The sequence below is a fragment of the Alligator mississippiensis genome, chromosome 5 (genome assembly GCF_030867095.1).
Source record: "Alligator mississippiensis isolate rAllMis1 chromosome 5, rAllMis1, whole genome shotgun sequence".
Classification (NCBI taxonomy): Eukaryota; Metazoa; Chordata; order Crocodylia; family Alligatoridae; genus Alligator; species Alligator mississippiensis.
In genome coordinates this window covers 214,055,978-214,071,655 of record NC_081828.1, presented here as the reverse complement: position 1 = coordinate 214,071,655, position 15,678 = coordinate 214,055,978, and the positions used below count along the sequence as shown (strand labels likewise).

At 50.5% G+C, this 15,678-nt stretch overlaps 1 protein-coding gene across 4 annotated transcripts in view; it reads left to right on the top strand.

Moving 5' to 3' along the window:
* GJC2 (gap junction protein gamma 2) overlaps positions 1–15,678 on the top strand; it is a 71,105-nt gene that overhangs the window by 21,106 nt on the left and 34,321 nt on the right. Inside the window, exon 1 of one of the 4 annotated variants that reach the window (XM_019480696.2) lies at positions 14,944–15,041. The exons of the other annotated variants lie outside the window; for them this stretch is intronic. The gene's annotated coding sequence lies outside the window, so the exon portion shown is untranslated. Of the gene's footprint in view, positions 1–14,943; positions 15,042–15,678 lie in introns of those variants that run through there. 4 annotated transcript variants of the gene reach the window in all.

The following is a 15,678-nucleotide window of genomic DNA, read 5'->3' as shown; positions in this document are numbered from 1 at the left end:
AGGCTGGGAGATACTGCTGCGTCTGAAACCTAATGTACGGAGAGAGCATCAAGGAGATGAGGCATGCTCGGGTATGGACCTGAACTGATGCTCCTTGGGCGATGGGGATTTTGAGAAGTTTGAAATAACCAAAGCAGAAAGGATGAGAAAATGAACCCCCTCCCACAAGCAGTTGGCTCGGCACCAGCTTTTGGGGCTTGCATTTTTCTCCCTATTGCTGCAGTCTTATGCCCTTAAACCTGTGCCAGTGATTGCAGCAGTTGAATTTCTTGCCTGAAGCAATCCCCCGGTTCAGAGGATTTGGCAGAGATGGTTGTGAGGGTGCTATAGTTGTGTAAAAATGTTTCTGCGAGAGGATGAGAGTCTGTGTTTTAAATGAAAATTGAGACTTGGAGACCTATTTCCCAATCCCTGAACAGTGGGTGGTGGCTCTGGCTTTTACAGGGGGATGGTTTAGGGGTCACCGTGCAGGACGGTGACACGGGAGACCTCGATTCAGTTCCTGACTCAGCCACGTACGTCCTGTGTGACCTGTGACAATTCAGCATGTCACCGTTCTCAGGCTTTTAAAGGGAGGGATATAATGGCCCTGCATCTCCGTCGGATGTTATAAGGATCAAATCCATGTGTGTGAGATGTGTGGATGCTGCATTGGGGTAGATGAGATACATAGCAGAGTGTTTGGGTCCAATCCTGCCAAGTGCCTTCAAAGCCCACTGACATCAGTCATTGCATTTGGGATCCTGAAGGATGAATATTTGGGACTGTGCAGTCTGTCCCTTCATGGGTGCGGGGCCAGGCAGCACCAGACCTAGCTGGGAAGGAGCACAGAGGTAGCCACAAAGGCCTGAGCTCTGCTACGAAGGTTTCAGGAGAAAGGCTGGCTCCTGCAACCTCTCCCAGCGAGGGGAATAGTCTGTTTTTTTGTGGTTTCTGAATGATTGTTAAGCTTTGCCCTGGAAGTGGGGTGTGGGACCAGGCTGACTGGAGAAGCAGCTCGCTAGCTTGCAGCATCTATCATCCCTAGAGCTATAGCAAGTGTAGCAAAGGTGCAGATGGTCCCACCAGCAGGTCTCTGCCACCGACATCCCAGATGCACTGGCCCAGAAACTACACAAGTAATCAGTGCTAACGAAAGACCATGCCCGCATGTACATTCCCAGGTGAACTGTGGCAAACACCCGCCAGCTCAAAAGAAAATGCCTGAAGTAGGTTGTATGTGTTCACAAAATAACAGATTCATAGCAAAGTAGGACTGGCAAGATCTTCAGGAAGTCGCATCTAGTCCAGTCCCATGCTCGAGACAAGATCATCCCTATACAAACCATTCTATGCAAGTCCTGGTCTAACATATTCCTAAAACTACACAATCAACCCTGGAGCGCTCGTGTATTTGCATGTATGCGAATGTATTATATTATACATGTATTATTACATGTATAATAATGTATTGCATTATTTGTGACTGCAGGAAAGATGTACCCAGTGCAGGCAGAAGGAAAAAAAATAGTAATGTTTCTGGTGAAGCGCTGCAGGTGATGCACTGAGTTAGCTCAGGAGCGGTGGCTGGCGTGCATCAGTGGGACATCCTGCCCTGCCCTGGTGAGGCCACTTCTAGGATTGGGATAACCTCAGGCCAGGTCCTTTCCTGAAAGGGTCAGTGGAGGAGCTGGGTTTCTTATATTGTGAGCACTAAGATGAACGAATGCATTTCAGATACCCGCTAGAAACTACCCCCCAGGCGGTAGAGCCCTATCAAAACAATCCCTGGGAAGGAAAGTTGTCCCAGAAGGTATCTATGCAGCAAATTGTAACATAGGGCTCTCCCAAAAACATGGAGTCAGCAACAGAGGGAGATTGTCTTGAGGAAAATCATAGGAAAGTGGGGCTGGAAGGGATTGCATAAGGTCATCTAGTCCAGCCCCCAGCTCAAGGCAGGATCATCCTTGACTGAACCATCCCAGCCACGTGTCTGTGTAACCTGCTCTTGAAAGTTTCCAAGAATGGAGATTTCACAACTTCTCTACACAGCCTGTTCCAATGTCTGAACATCCTCGTAGTCAGGACGTTCCTCCTAATCTCTAGCCTAAATCTGGAGGCAGTTTGAAGCTGTAGCTCCTAGTCCTGTACCAACAGATGGGTGTACTGGTGGTTGCCTCCACCAACAGATGGGTGCATTGGTGGTCGCTTCCACCAACAGATGGGTGCACTGGTGGTCATCTCCACCAACAGATGGGTGCATTGGTGGTCATCTCCACCAACAGATGGGTGCATTGGTGGTCGCCTCCACCAACAGATGGGTGCGCTAGTGGTTGCCGCCACCAACAGATGGGTGCATTGGTGGTTGCCTCCACCAACAGATGGGTGCATTGGTGGTCGCTTCCACCAACAGATGGGTGCACTGGTGGTCATCTCCACCAACAGATGGGTGCATTGGTGGTCACCTCCACCAACAGATGGGTGCGCTAGTGGTTGCCGCCACCAACAGATGGGTGCACTGGTGGTCGCCTGCACCAACAGATGGGTGCACTGGTGGTCGCCTCCATCAACAGATGGGTGCATTGGTGGTCACCTCCACCAACAGATGGGTGCATTGGTGGTCACCTCCACAAACAGATGGGTGCATTGCTGGTCATCTCCACCAACAGATGGGTGCACTGGTGGTCATCTCCACCAACAGATGGGTGCATTGGTGGTCATCTCCACCAACAGATGGGTGCATTGGTGGTCACCTCCACCAACAGATGGGTGCGCTAGTGGTTGCCGCCACCAACAGATGGGTGCACTGGTGTTCGCCTGCACCAACAGATGGGTGCACTGGTGGTCGCCTCCATCAACAGATGGGTGCATTGGTGGTCACCTCCACCAACAGATGGGTGCATTGGTGGTCATCTCCACCAACAGATGGGTGCACTGGTGGTCGCCTCCACCAACAGATGGGTGCACTGGTGGTCGCCTCCATCAACAGATGGGTGCACTGGTGGTCATCTCCACCAACAGATGGGTGCATTGGTGGTCACCTCCACCAACAGATGGGTGCACTAGTGGTTGCTTCCACCAACAGATGGGTGTACTGGTGGTTGCCTCCACCAACACATGGGTGCATTGGTGGTTGCTTCCACCAACAGATGGGTGCATTGGTGGTCACCTCCACCAACAGATGGGTGCATTGGTGGTCACCTCCACAAACAGATGGGTGCACTAGTGGTTGCCTCCACCAACAGATGGGTGCATTGGTGGTCGCTTCCACCAACAGATGGGTGCATTGGTGGTCATCTCCACCAACAGATGGGTGCATTGGTGGTCATCTCCACCAACAGATGGGTGCATTGGTGGTCGCTTCCACCAACAGATGGGTGCATTGGTGGTCACTTCCACCAACAGATGGGTGCACTAGTGGTTGCCTCCACCAACAGATGGGTGTACTGGTGGTTGCCTCCACCAACAGATGGGTGCATTGGTGGTCGCCTCCATCAACAGATGGGTGCATTGGTGGTCGCTTCCACCAACAGATGGGTGCACTGGTGGTCGCCTCCACCAACAGATGGGTGCATTGGTGGTCATCTCCACCAACAGATCGGTGCATTGGTGGTCATCTCCACCAACAGATGGGTGTATTGGTGGTCATCTCCACCAACAGATGGGTGCATTGGTGGTCACCTCCACCAACAGATGGGTGCACTAGTGGTTGCTTCCACCAACAGATGGGTGTACTGGTGGTTGCCTCCACCAACACATGGGTGCATTGGTGGTCGCTTCCACCAACAGATGGGTGCATTGGTGGTCACCTCCACCAACAGATGGGTGCATTGGTGGTCGCTTCCACCAACAGATGGGTGCACTGGTGGTCGCTTCCACCAACAGATGGGTGCATTGGTGGTCATCTCCACCAACAGATGGGTGCACTGGTGGTCATCTCCACCAACAGATGGGTGCATTGGTGGTCATCTCCACCAACAGATGGGTGCATTGGTGGTCACCTCCACCAACAGATGGGTGCGCTAGTGGTTGCCGCCACCAACAGATGGGTGCACTGGTGGTCGCCTGCACCAACAGATGGGTGCACTGGTGGTCGCCTCCATCAACAGATGGGTGCATTGGTGGTCACCTCCACCAACAGATGGGTGCACTAGTGGTTGCTTCCACCAACAGATGGGTGTACTGGTGGTTGCCTCCACCAACACATGGGTGGATTGGTGGTTGCTTCCACCAACAGATGGGTGCATTGGTGGTCACCTCCACCAACAGATGGGTGCATTGGTGGTCATCTCCACCAACAGATGGGTGCACTGGTGGTCATCTCCACCAACAGATGGGTGCATTGGTGGTCATCTCCACCAACAGATGGGTGCATTGGTGGTCACCTCCACCAACAGATGGGTGCGCTAGTGGTTGCCGCCACCAACAGATGGGTGCACTGGTGTTCGCCTGCACCAACAGATGGGTGCACTGGTGGTCGCCTCCATCAACAGATGGGTGCATTGGTGGTCACCTCCACCAACAGATGGGTGCATTGGTGGTCATCTCCACCAACAGATGGGTGCACTGGTGGTCGCCTCCACCAACAGATGGGTGCACTGGTGGTCGCCTCCATCAACAGATGGGTGCACTGGTGGTCATCTCCACCAACAGATGGGTGCATTGGTGGTCACCTCCACCAACAGATGGGTGCACTAGTGGTTGCTTCCACCAACAGATGGGTGTACTGGTGGTTGCCTCCACCAACACATGGGTGCATTGGTGGTTGCTTCCACCAACAGATGGGTGCATTGGTGGTCACCTCCACCAACAGATGGGTGCATTGGTGGTCACCTCCACAAACAGATAGGTGCACTAGTGGTTGCCTCCACCAACAGATGGGTGCATTGGTGGTCGCTTCCACCAACAGATGGGTGCATTGGTGGTCGCTTCCACCAACAGATGGGTGCATTGGTGGTCACTTCCACCAACAGATGGGTGCGCTAGTGGTTGCCGCCACCAACAGATGGGTGCACTGGTGTTCGCCTGCACCAACAGATGGGTGCACTGGTGGTCGCCTCCATCAACAGATGGGTGCATTGGTGGTCACCTCCACCAACAGATGGGTGCACTAGTGGTTGCTTCCACCAACAGATGGGTGTACTGGTGGTTGCCTCCACCAACACATGGGTGCATTGGTGGTTGCTTCCACCAACAGATGGGTGCATTGGTGGTCACCTCCACCAACAGATGGGTGCATTGGTGGTCACCTCCACAAACAGATGGGTGCATTGGTGGTCACTTCCACCAACAGATGGGTGCACTAGTGGTTGCCTCCACCAACAGATGGGTGTACTGGTGGTTGCCTCCACCAACATGGGTGCATTGGTGGTCGCCTCCATCAACAGATGGGTGCATTGGTGGTCGCTTCCACCAACAGATGGGTGCACTGGTGGTCGCCTCCACCAACAGATGGGTGCATTGGTGGTCATCTCCACCAACAGATGGGTGCATTGGTGGTCATCTCCACCAACAGATGGGTGCATTGGTGGTCACCTCCACCAACAGATGGGTGCACTAGTGGTTGCTTCCACCAACAGATGGGTGTACTGGTGGTTGCCTCCACCAACAGATGGGTGCATTGGTGGTCGCTTCCACCAACAGATGGGTGCACTGGTGGTCGCCTCCACCAACAGATGGGTGCATTGGTGGTCATCTCCACCAACAGATGGGTGCATTGGTGGTCATCTCCACCAACAGATGGGTGTATTGGTGGTCATCTCCACCAACAGATGGGTGCATTGGTGGTCACCTCCACCAACAGATGGGTGCACTAGTGGTTGCTTCCACCAACAGATGGGTGTACTGGTGGTTGCCTCCACCAACACATGGGTGCATTGGTGGTCGCTTCCACCAACAGATGGGTGCATTGGTGGTCACCTCCACCAACAGATGGGTGCATTGGTGGTCACCTCCACAAACAGATGGGTGCATTGGTGGTCGCCTCCACCAACAGATGGGTGCATTGGTGGTTGCTTCCACCAACAGATGGGTGCATTGGCGGTCGCTTCCACCAACAGATGGGTGTATTGGTGGTTGCTTCCACCAACAGATGGGTGCATTGGTGGTCACCTCCACCAACAGATGGGTGCATTGGTAGTGGCAAAGGGGACATTTTCCAGGTTGGGCTAGAGTGGTTGGATGAGAGAAGAGAGAGCTCCTAGCTGGGCCATGGAAAATAGGCTCCCCAGAAAGGTTTCATCCTGAGTCACTGGGCCAGATTCTGATCTTGGTTCCATGGATGTGAACTCAAGAGTCACTCAGTTGATGTTAGACGAGTGACTGGATTTAATCTGGTGTATTTGGAAGTTGTTTTCTATTTAAAAGGGATGGTGGCATTACTAATCCAGCTATGAGCCAGGGGAAGGGGAAGGGAAAAAATGTCCTTTGTTGCTGCAAGTGGGAAGGAGTCAGCTGGGGAATCTGGGCTGAGTAATGAGCTGAGCTGGAGCGCTGCTCAGAGCCTGCCCTGCTGCAGCTCCCTGTGGTCGGAGGCTTCCCAAGAACAGGCCAAAGCAAATATTTGGAGCAGAGGCAGAGGCTGTTCAAAGAGGGCCAGAGGCTGCAGGGAGGAGCTCCCCCCGGCATGCAGGAAGGTGACATCACCCTGCGCCTGGATGTGGATTCATTCATTGAGAGGAATTCAGGATGGGCCTTGTTTCGTGCCAGCTCCACGTTCCAGGAGCGCAGAACAATTTTGCAAAAAATAACAGTCCTGGCCAAGGATACAGGAGCTGTTTTGCTCCCTTGGAGAGCACGGTGCATGAGCTGCTGCTCCCCAGCACTGGAGTCACTTGCAGTGGTTTTAATGAAGGTAATCTGCCGAGATATGCAGAATAAATTAGCAAATTGGTAACATCCCAATGATGCCCATTACCAAGCTGTCTATTGGGATTATTTCCAACCAAGTGGAGAGAGCTCCATTACATTGTGCCTGCACTCTCCTATGGTCCTGTGGCATCAGTATTGGATGTGCCCTCAGATGGGGCACTTGGGCTGGTTTGCTGGTTGGCCTGTCAAAGATGCATATGATACTTGCTGCCATTCCAGCTTTGTGAAGACCTGGTCTCGGGAGCTGCAAAAGGAAGTCATTTGCCCTGTTTCATGCTGGTCAGTGTGTGGGTCCAATAAAACTCATCAAGGTTGGGTATGTAGAGCTGAGTGCCATGGAGTCATAGGAAAATAGGGCTGGAGAGGACCTCACAAGGTCATCTAGTCCATCCCCCAGCTCAAGGCAAGAGCATCCCTGACTCAACCACCCCAGCCAAATGTCTGTCCAACCAGGTCTTGAAAATTTCTAGGGATGGAGACTCCACAACTTCTCTGGGCAGCCTGTTCTAGTGCTTAACATCAAAAATTTCATCTTCATCTCCAACCTGCATTTCCTTGGCTGCAGCTTGAGGCCAATGCTCCCAGTTCTGCCCCCTCCAGCCACCGAGAATAGTTTATCTCCATCGCCTCTAAGACAGAATTCCCCTTACATATAACAATAAGGGAATATGAGCTGGGTTTAGGTCATCGTGAGACGGGTTAATTTTACCCTACTAATGATGTGTTGTTGCCATCTACCAACACACTGTCTAGTAACTAACTAGTTATATAGGTGCAGGCCTGAAGCACTCCTATGCCCGCAGGTTACCTCTGGTTAAAGAGGCTAGCACCAGATATGAAACATCCAGCTCACTCTCCATTACCATCCAACCCTTGGCCTCTCTGCTAAGGTGAATCTCCATACCCCATCCTCAGTCCCTGGAGCTGTTTCATCCCCCAAACTGGAATTTCAGTCTCAGCAAAATAAGGCTGGAAAGAAATAGTAGACAATAATGCTCATATGTCATCATAGCTTCCACAGGCCTGGAGGACAATGCGAGGGTCAGTTCCTGTGGGAGGGAGACGGTCGCCTTCATTTCAATAGCTGGAACTAGGTGTAGTTGAGCTGGCCACGTTATGAGTCAAACACCGTGATTTAGTGTCTGAAAGGCTCTGGGTTTGTCTCTCTCAGTGCTTTGAAAATGGGTGGCCGGCAGAGGAAGGCAGGAAACAAAAGCCCCATTCTCAAAGCCGGCGATGGCATTTTAATTTTCTGCCGGACTTTGGAAATTTCATTTCTTGGACGTGACCAGAGGGTAATTAAATCAAGAGCAGAGAATAACAGGTTGTTGGCTGAGGAAGAAAGCTTGCTTTCAGCAAAATTTTGGAAGGGGGATGGAGAGGATGGGATGGAGGGAAGTGGAGAGAGATGGAGGGGGCCATTCTGGATGGTAGGATCTGAAGAGGAGAAGCTTCTTGCACTGATGGTGGTAGTCAACAGAGAGATGAGCAAAGCAGATCTTAAGGGGAAGAACTGAAAAAGGGAAGATTGTGATTATAGTCATTAAAACTTTGAACAGGACCGTGGTGTGGCTGGGAGGCCACTGGGGTCCTTGGGAGAAGGTTGCACGGCTTTGCTTCACTCCTTAGAGAAGTCTGGAGGGCTTGTGGGGAGGACTACTGTCACCAAGGCAGGAGGCGATGGAGGCATGGACACGATGACATCAGTAGAGGTGAAGAAGAGAAGGGAGGAGAAAAGGAGAAGCTTTGAGTGGGGGAAGCAGGGAAACAAGATGGAGGCAGATGAATGCACCAGTGTAGACTGGGAGCCACACCACTGCTGTCAGCAGCTGTCCCCAGTTGTCAAACTGGCATGCAGTATAGCCCAATGGGCGGGTGCTGGGCAGAGGCCCGTGAAGCTGGACCTAGTTCCCAGCTTGGCCACTCTGTCCCCATTGGTAGGTCATTTCACCTTCCTGAGCCTCAGTTTCCCCTCCTGCCTGGTTCTTGTCAATGAATGGACAGATGAACAATTTACCCCAAGGTCAAAGGGAGCTTTGTTTTACAGTATGTCCGCTACTTTGCAGTAGCTGCCTGTGTGTTCACGCTTATCTCATGGTAAGTGGAAACTAAGCCACAGTGGTTCATCCCTCAGTGAAACATGGCAAGATGACCACAGTTTAACTCTCACTTATCATGGGATAAGAGCCAGCCCACAGACACCTACCTTGGAGGTGTTAACCTACAATAAACCCCCAACCCCTTTACCTGCTGCTGAATTGCTGACCTGTCCCTATTTAGTATAAACTCTTGAGGCCGGGGACCATCCCTGGCTGTGTCTAGGGTACACAGTCTAGCATAGCAAGGCTCTGATCATGGTTGGGACTAATAATATCAGACCCATTTTGTATGTAATCATGGAGAAGTCCCTGCCTCTCCCCATCTGGGCAATGGGGATTTACCAACTCTATGGGGTTATGATGGGGCTGAATCCATTAGTGTTGGGAAAGCACTGGAAGACCCTGGTTCAGTGGAGAGGCAGAGGGTTGTTACCAATGGCAAATCTCATTACTGGATCCACCTTAGCAAGAAGAGACCTGGGCTAGGGACAGAAATTACACATAAACCAGTATAAATGATCAGAAACTGGTTCAAATCTGTAACACAACAGAAGTTCAGTGTACATCAACTGCTTTCAAAATGTGTGAAACCAGTTTAAGATAAACCTGGATGGATGTAGTATCAGACTGAACTGATTCAGGTTAAATCAGTTTATTGAACTTCTGTCCTAGATCCTCTCCAGATTCAAGTTAACTCTCAGTCCCCCTGCATCCCAGGATGCTTTGCACTTCCCTTGCAGAATCAAAAGTGAATGTCTGTTCACTTGCTTATTGGTTCAGTCTACGCAGCTTAGACTAACCTGTGAAGACTGAATCGATTCAGTCTTGGGCTTCGTGACTGTCTGTCCTTAGCCCTGATACTCTAGCCTGGCTGAGGAGCCTGTTTTCCTTCCTATGTGAGAGTCCTTCTAAAGTCCTCCTCCTCTCTCCAGCCTCAATATTCACTGCAGTGAATATCGTTGCAGCTCAGCTCCCAAGAGGATCAGGTGGAAATCTGAACTTCTTGACCTCTCTTGCTCTGTTGCCTTTCAGTGAAGCTACCAATTGAGCTGCATAGGAGAACTGCTGTAGCTTTTTAACTTGATAGGAAGCGAGGATGGTGAAGATGCTAGCTGAGAGCTTGAGGGCTCTGGGTTCAATGTTTTCCGCTACCAAAAGAGAGGGCGGACAGAGATGTGCAGTCAAGGGACACAAGAGGAGTACAAGTGGCAGGCAGGATGAACAAGCCTAGGCAATGAGGAGGGAGTAAACAATTCACATCCCTGCATATAGACTCAGTACCGTGCATAGCAGAGTAGGTGGCCTGGCTGTCCCGCTTTATTATCCCAGAAACAAATTGTGCTGGGATTTTTCTCCAAGGGAAAAAAAATAGAGGGAGGAAGATTTGGAAAATAAAGGAGAAAAACTCAATCTTGCCATTCCTGATTCTTTCATCCTCCCTTCCTCCTTCTTCCCTTCCATTTGAGGAGGAATATGTCTGCTGCAGCTGCCTTCCAACTGCATTTCCCCATACATTAAGGATTGTTCAGGAGACTTTTACACCAGCAAAGCACCCTTCAGTCAGTCTGAGGGCCATGTACTCAGTTGGTGTAGATCACCCTAGCACCACTGAAGCTCTGATAACCTGAGCTGGAGAGCTGCCCCTTGCTGCTAGCAGTACCAGTAGCTCCACCCAAGATGACTTTAGGTGTCCAGGAGTTATTGATACAAGCCAACAACTAAGCAATAGGCTAAAAACAACAAATTCTGGTTCTGCGTTTTTTTGGGTCTTTCTCTTTTGCTGCTTTGATATGAAGTCCACCATGGTTATAGTTGCTGCTGACAGGTGCAGGTGGTGGTTAGGAAATGTATATAGTGGAAAAGAACCGATCGGCAAGGACATGCAGCGACCAGGTGCAGGTGAGAGTTGGGTCCTTTCTAATGTGAAGATAAAAGCTGTTCCCCGTGGCGGTGGTATAACAGTGTGGATACTCAACACCCCTGAGAGGCACTACCTGTTGCATGAAAATAAGGCTGCTTCATTTACTTGCATTGCTGCACATGGGTGGATCTAGGCTTCGGAAAAGGGGGGTACAGATGATGTGGTGCATCATCGCATATAACACAACACACATTTCTCTCCAGGTAAAAAGACACCAAAAGCATTACTCATAAGCTAGGGGCTTATATTATTCTGTTCAAGATCAAAGCACAAACAAATATGACTTTATTGGAATGTGCATTCATGTGCTATATCATATATTAGGTATAAACACCACATAAGCAAAAGCTGTTTTTTATTGGTCCAGTAGTCATTAGAGTTAAATGTACATCTTTTTCGGATTCATGAAACAAAATCTAGCCTTCTTGAGCATCTTGACAGTGCATCCAGTGCTTCATTGAAAGTTATTTCCACACCTAAGTTAATGTTCACCTGAGTTAAGGTGTCAACACCTGAGTGAATATGTTTAGGTAGGGTTAAGACTAGTCTGCAGGGTTGTAAAATAGAAACTGTATTGCCAGGAGCCACTAACTGAGCACATCTAAACTTGCTTATTAATGTGACACAATAAACTCCGGTGCTTATTGTTCCAGAGTTTATTGCTCCCGCACACCATGTTTACACATGCTCCCAGGACTGGGTTGGCGCAGCCCTGGCTGGCAGAGGATCCAGGGGGGCAGCCTGCAGCCCGGGGCTGCTCTGCTCCGTTTCAACGTGCAGCAGCAGGACTGGCTGGGGCACGAGGGTGTTTCCGTGTGGGGCTAGCCAGCAGGCAGCCTTGTGCCCTGGCCAGACCTATCAGTGAGTTTTTTACTCAGACCATCTGAGTAAAAAACTCCACAAATACAAGTACTACCCTGTCGTGGCGTTTATTAGTTTACTCCAGTCTAATAGCCCTACATGTGTAAATGTCGAGACATTTACTGTGGAGCTAATTAGTCTACTCTGCAGTAAATGTTTTGTGTAGATGTGCCTACTGCCAGCAGCATTGCAGAAGCAAGGCTAGCTTGATTAGTAGAACATCAAGACCATTAAACAGGAGACAGGGTCATTAACACCATTTGCAATGAAGAGTTTAGAAGGAAGCAGAACTTCGATTATAATGAGCCACAAAATCAGCTGACTCCCTCACTGCTGCCTGAATAGAAATGCTGCTGCCGCTGCCAAGCAGTTGATATTAAACTTTGGGGGCAGCAGGATCAAAGGGAGAGAAGGGGAATGTGCCTGCACCACTGCAGCCTCCTGGATCTGCTCCTGTCACTCTAGCTGACCAGGTCATCTGTCATCCATGAAACTCATGCTTCTCTGAACCAGTTAGTCGTTAAGGTGCTACCCTGCCCTGCCTTCTGCTTTAGCAGCCCAGTGAAGATCAGGGCACCATTACAGTAAGGCCAGTGCAAACACAGTCCGTTTTTCATGCATTTGAGAGTCAGGATCAATTCTCCCTCCCACTTCCCCCCACAGACAGATTGGCACGGACTGTGGTGGGAGGAGAGGTTGTCACCTAGCGTAGCATGGGCTGTGGTCCTCTTCCCAGGATCTTCTGAGTATATATTAACCAATGTCTTCTTGTGATTGCAGTGGCAGGGCATTGGCAGTGCCCTCATCTCCCCTGCTGCTTGCTTGTGGGTTGGTTTTGGTTTTGTCATGTGGCTTCTAGTTGTGGTGAGAGAGGGGCTGGAGTGGGTAACTTTTAGGACTGGATAAAGGGTGCCTGCAAACACGCAGGAGACTGGATTTGCTGGGCCAGGCGGCCCCTTCCAGCCCAGTGTTCCCATGTGCTCCTTTTCCACTTCAGGAGGAGGTTGGGATTGTCAGTGGAAGATCCCGTTGGACATGCCATGTCTGTGCAATGCAATGAGCTGTATGCAAACCAGGAAACCAGCACAGCCTGGAAGTGGAGTTGAGTACACTTGAGTACACCTGGGAGCGTGCAAGACATCAGGAACGACCTGAGCTGGTGCTCGGTCCTGCCCTGGGAGGCTTCCTGGCCCGAAGCAGAGCAAGAACCTCTTGTTTTCCTTCGTGTTGTGCTGGCATCCACTTCATGTAATGGCACCCTGGCCTGTTGCTGTGTCCAACACTAAACGGTAAAAGCATCCCAAGGTCAAAATGCCTTGGGCAGAGCTGACTGCTCCCTCCCCCACCCACCTCCGCCTTTCCCTTTCACCTCATAAATGTTCATTCATGAAAAAATGCCATTGTTGAAAGAGGGAAATATGGCCCCGATGGATGTTCACATTACATTTCCGCGCTAGGGTCAAGGTACAGAGGTTGTAGGATCTCGGGGTTTAATTTTTGTTTTTACAGCTGGGCTTTTTTCTTTTTTCTGAGTTTTTTTTTTTATTGCAACTCATTCCCTGGAATCACTTGTTACCGAGTGGGGTCTGACTCGTGTTTCCATGCTCTAAGCCGAAGGCAAACCCCTGCCAGCTCCCAGCTGTACAGAGGAGGAGGTTGTGGAAGGGGTTGAAGCTCGCCCAAGAAAAGGTGAACGGTGAGGCGATGAGTAACATTCACTTGCCATCAAGTGCAAGTACAAAAATAATACCCCATGGCTGCAAAACCAGATCTGTGCCTTCGGGGTTGTGAATGGAAACCTTAGCATCTACACGGATGGTGCACAGGGATCATTTATAATGACTGGGTCATATCATTGCTAAGTGGACCCTACAGAGATAAAATGCTGTTGACATCAATGGGGGCATGCTTGGGCAAGAGAGGCCACGGTGGGTTTGTGATTTTGCTGCTCAAACTGGAGCTCTTGGGAGATTTAGGTTTTAGTCCTGTACCTGCCACAGCATCCCCAGAACAAATGGAGGTGTGATGATAGCACCAGAAAGCATTTGAATGCTGGTTTTCCTATTGCTGCCTGACCTAGCTAGCTTGATGAAGGTATAGGATCGTAGAAAATGAGGGTTGGAAAGGGTCCTCAAGGTCCGACCCCCCTGCTCGAAGGAGGACCATCCCCAACTAGATCATTTCAGCCAGGGCTTTGTTTAGCCGGGCCTTAAAAACCTCCAAGGATGGAGAGTGCACCACGTCTCTGGGTAACCTGTTCCAGTGTTTTACTAGCCTCCTTGTGAGAAAGTTTTTCCTTGTATCCAACCTCAACTTCCCTTGCTGCAGCTTAAGCCCATTGCTCCTTGCTCTAATCTGCCCCTACTGAGGACAGTCCAGCCCCATCCTCTTTGCAACCCCCCTGCAGGGTGGTGAAGGCCACTATTCAACCCCCCTCAGTCTTCTCTTCTACAGACTGAATAAGCCCAGTTCCCTCAGCCTGTCCTCACAAGTCATGTCCCCCAGTCCCCGAAACATTTTCATTTCCCCCCGCTGGACTCTCTCCAACTTGCCCACATCCTTTCTATAGCAGGGGGCCTAAAACCGGACACAGGACTCCAGATGTGGCCTCCCCAGTGCTGAATAGAGGGGAAGAATTGCTTCCCTCGATCTGCCAGCAACACTCCTACTAATGCAGCCCAGGATGGCGTTAGCCTTCTTTTCAGCAAGGTCATGTACTTCAGTGCAGGCTAGCTGAAAATCTATGTTACCGTATCTTCACAGCTGTCGATACCCGTACTAAGAGGATTAACACTGGCTCACATGTGCCAGCTTGTGTTGCAAGCATCCTGTTGCATGATGTGTGGATAAACCCCTAGTGTGACCATGGGCAAGTTGCTTCATCTCGTTGTGCTTTGTGTCCTAGTCTGTAAAATGGTTCCTTTCCACTGAGGGTGCTGCCTTGCTGTATCTCCGTCTGTAAGACGGGGCCCGTGCTCCTGGCCCACTCCTGTAAAATGCACCAAGACCTGCCGCACTGCACGTACATGCTGCGTCTCTCCTTAGCGCTGAGTATCAGTCGCTTCCAGATGGAAGTTGTGATCCAAAAAACAAAGAAACCGCCCAGGTCCGCACACCGGAGCCACTGACCCATCCTATGTCAGCAGGGCTAGTGTCCATCTATATAAACACACTCAGGAAGCCTCCTGCTCACTTGCTGCTGTGTTTTGCTCTCTCCTTCATCTCTGACCAGCCAACGAGCTACTAGCAGATGTAGCCAGGACCGGACCCTCATTCCCCATCGTTCCTCTCCCGCCCGTTCAGAAGTGAAGGTACAGTGCTCCATCAGGACTACCTTGCAAGTAATTTTCTCGGGTTTTCTCAGGGTTAGAAATATTTAAATACTTACTGGTGACAGCAATGTCAGTGATAAATCTCATTTAATGTATTAATATACGGCCACTTCATGAAACTCTTAGCACTCCACCCGGGAGCTGGGCCAGAGGGGTAGGAAGGGGCTGGCAGTAGTACAGTTTCCTTTTTATCTTAAATTTGTGATTTCTGCAGGTGTGGGAGTAGCTGGCAAGTGCACATCCACGCCATTGGCTTCCTCGCTCAGCATAACCGGCGTTCTCATTTTGCTACATCTAGGCCTTGGTAGTAGTAGTGGAAAAATGGGGCTTGACATTGAGTCTCGGCTCCTGCTCCAGGTTCCTTATTTAGCTGACCGTCGGCTCCTGGAGCGTGAGGTCTGGGTTCGCCCTGCTCTCTGTTACCCTGCAGGTGCTGCTTTGCTTTCTGCTCTTTGCTCGGTTCTTGCAGTCGCTTTTCAGCGATGATTTCTATGAGCGTTAGTATTATGCGGTTAAAGCATGTTTATGGGGTGAGGTGACAAGGCAATGCTCTTTACCTTCGTTGCATCAGACAGCCATAATTTGATGTTTCCCGTGCTACAATGATCAATAAAGC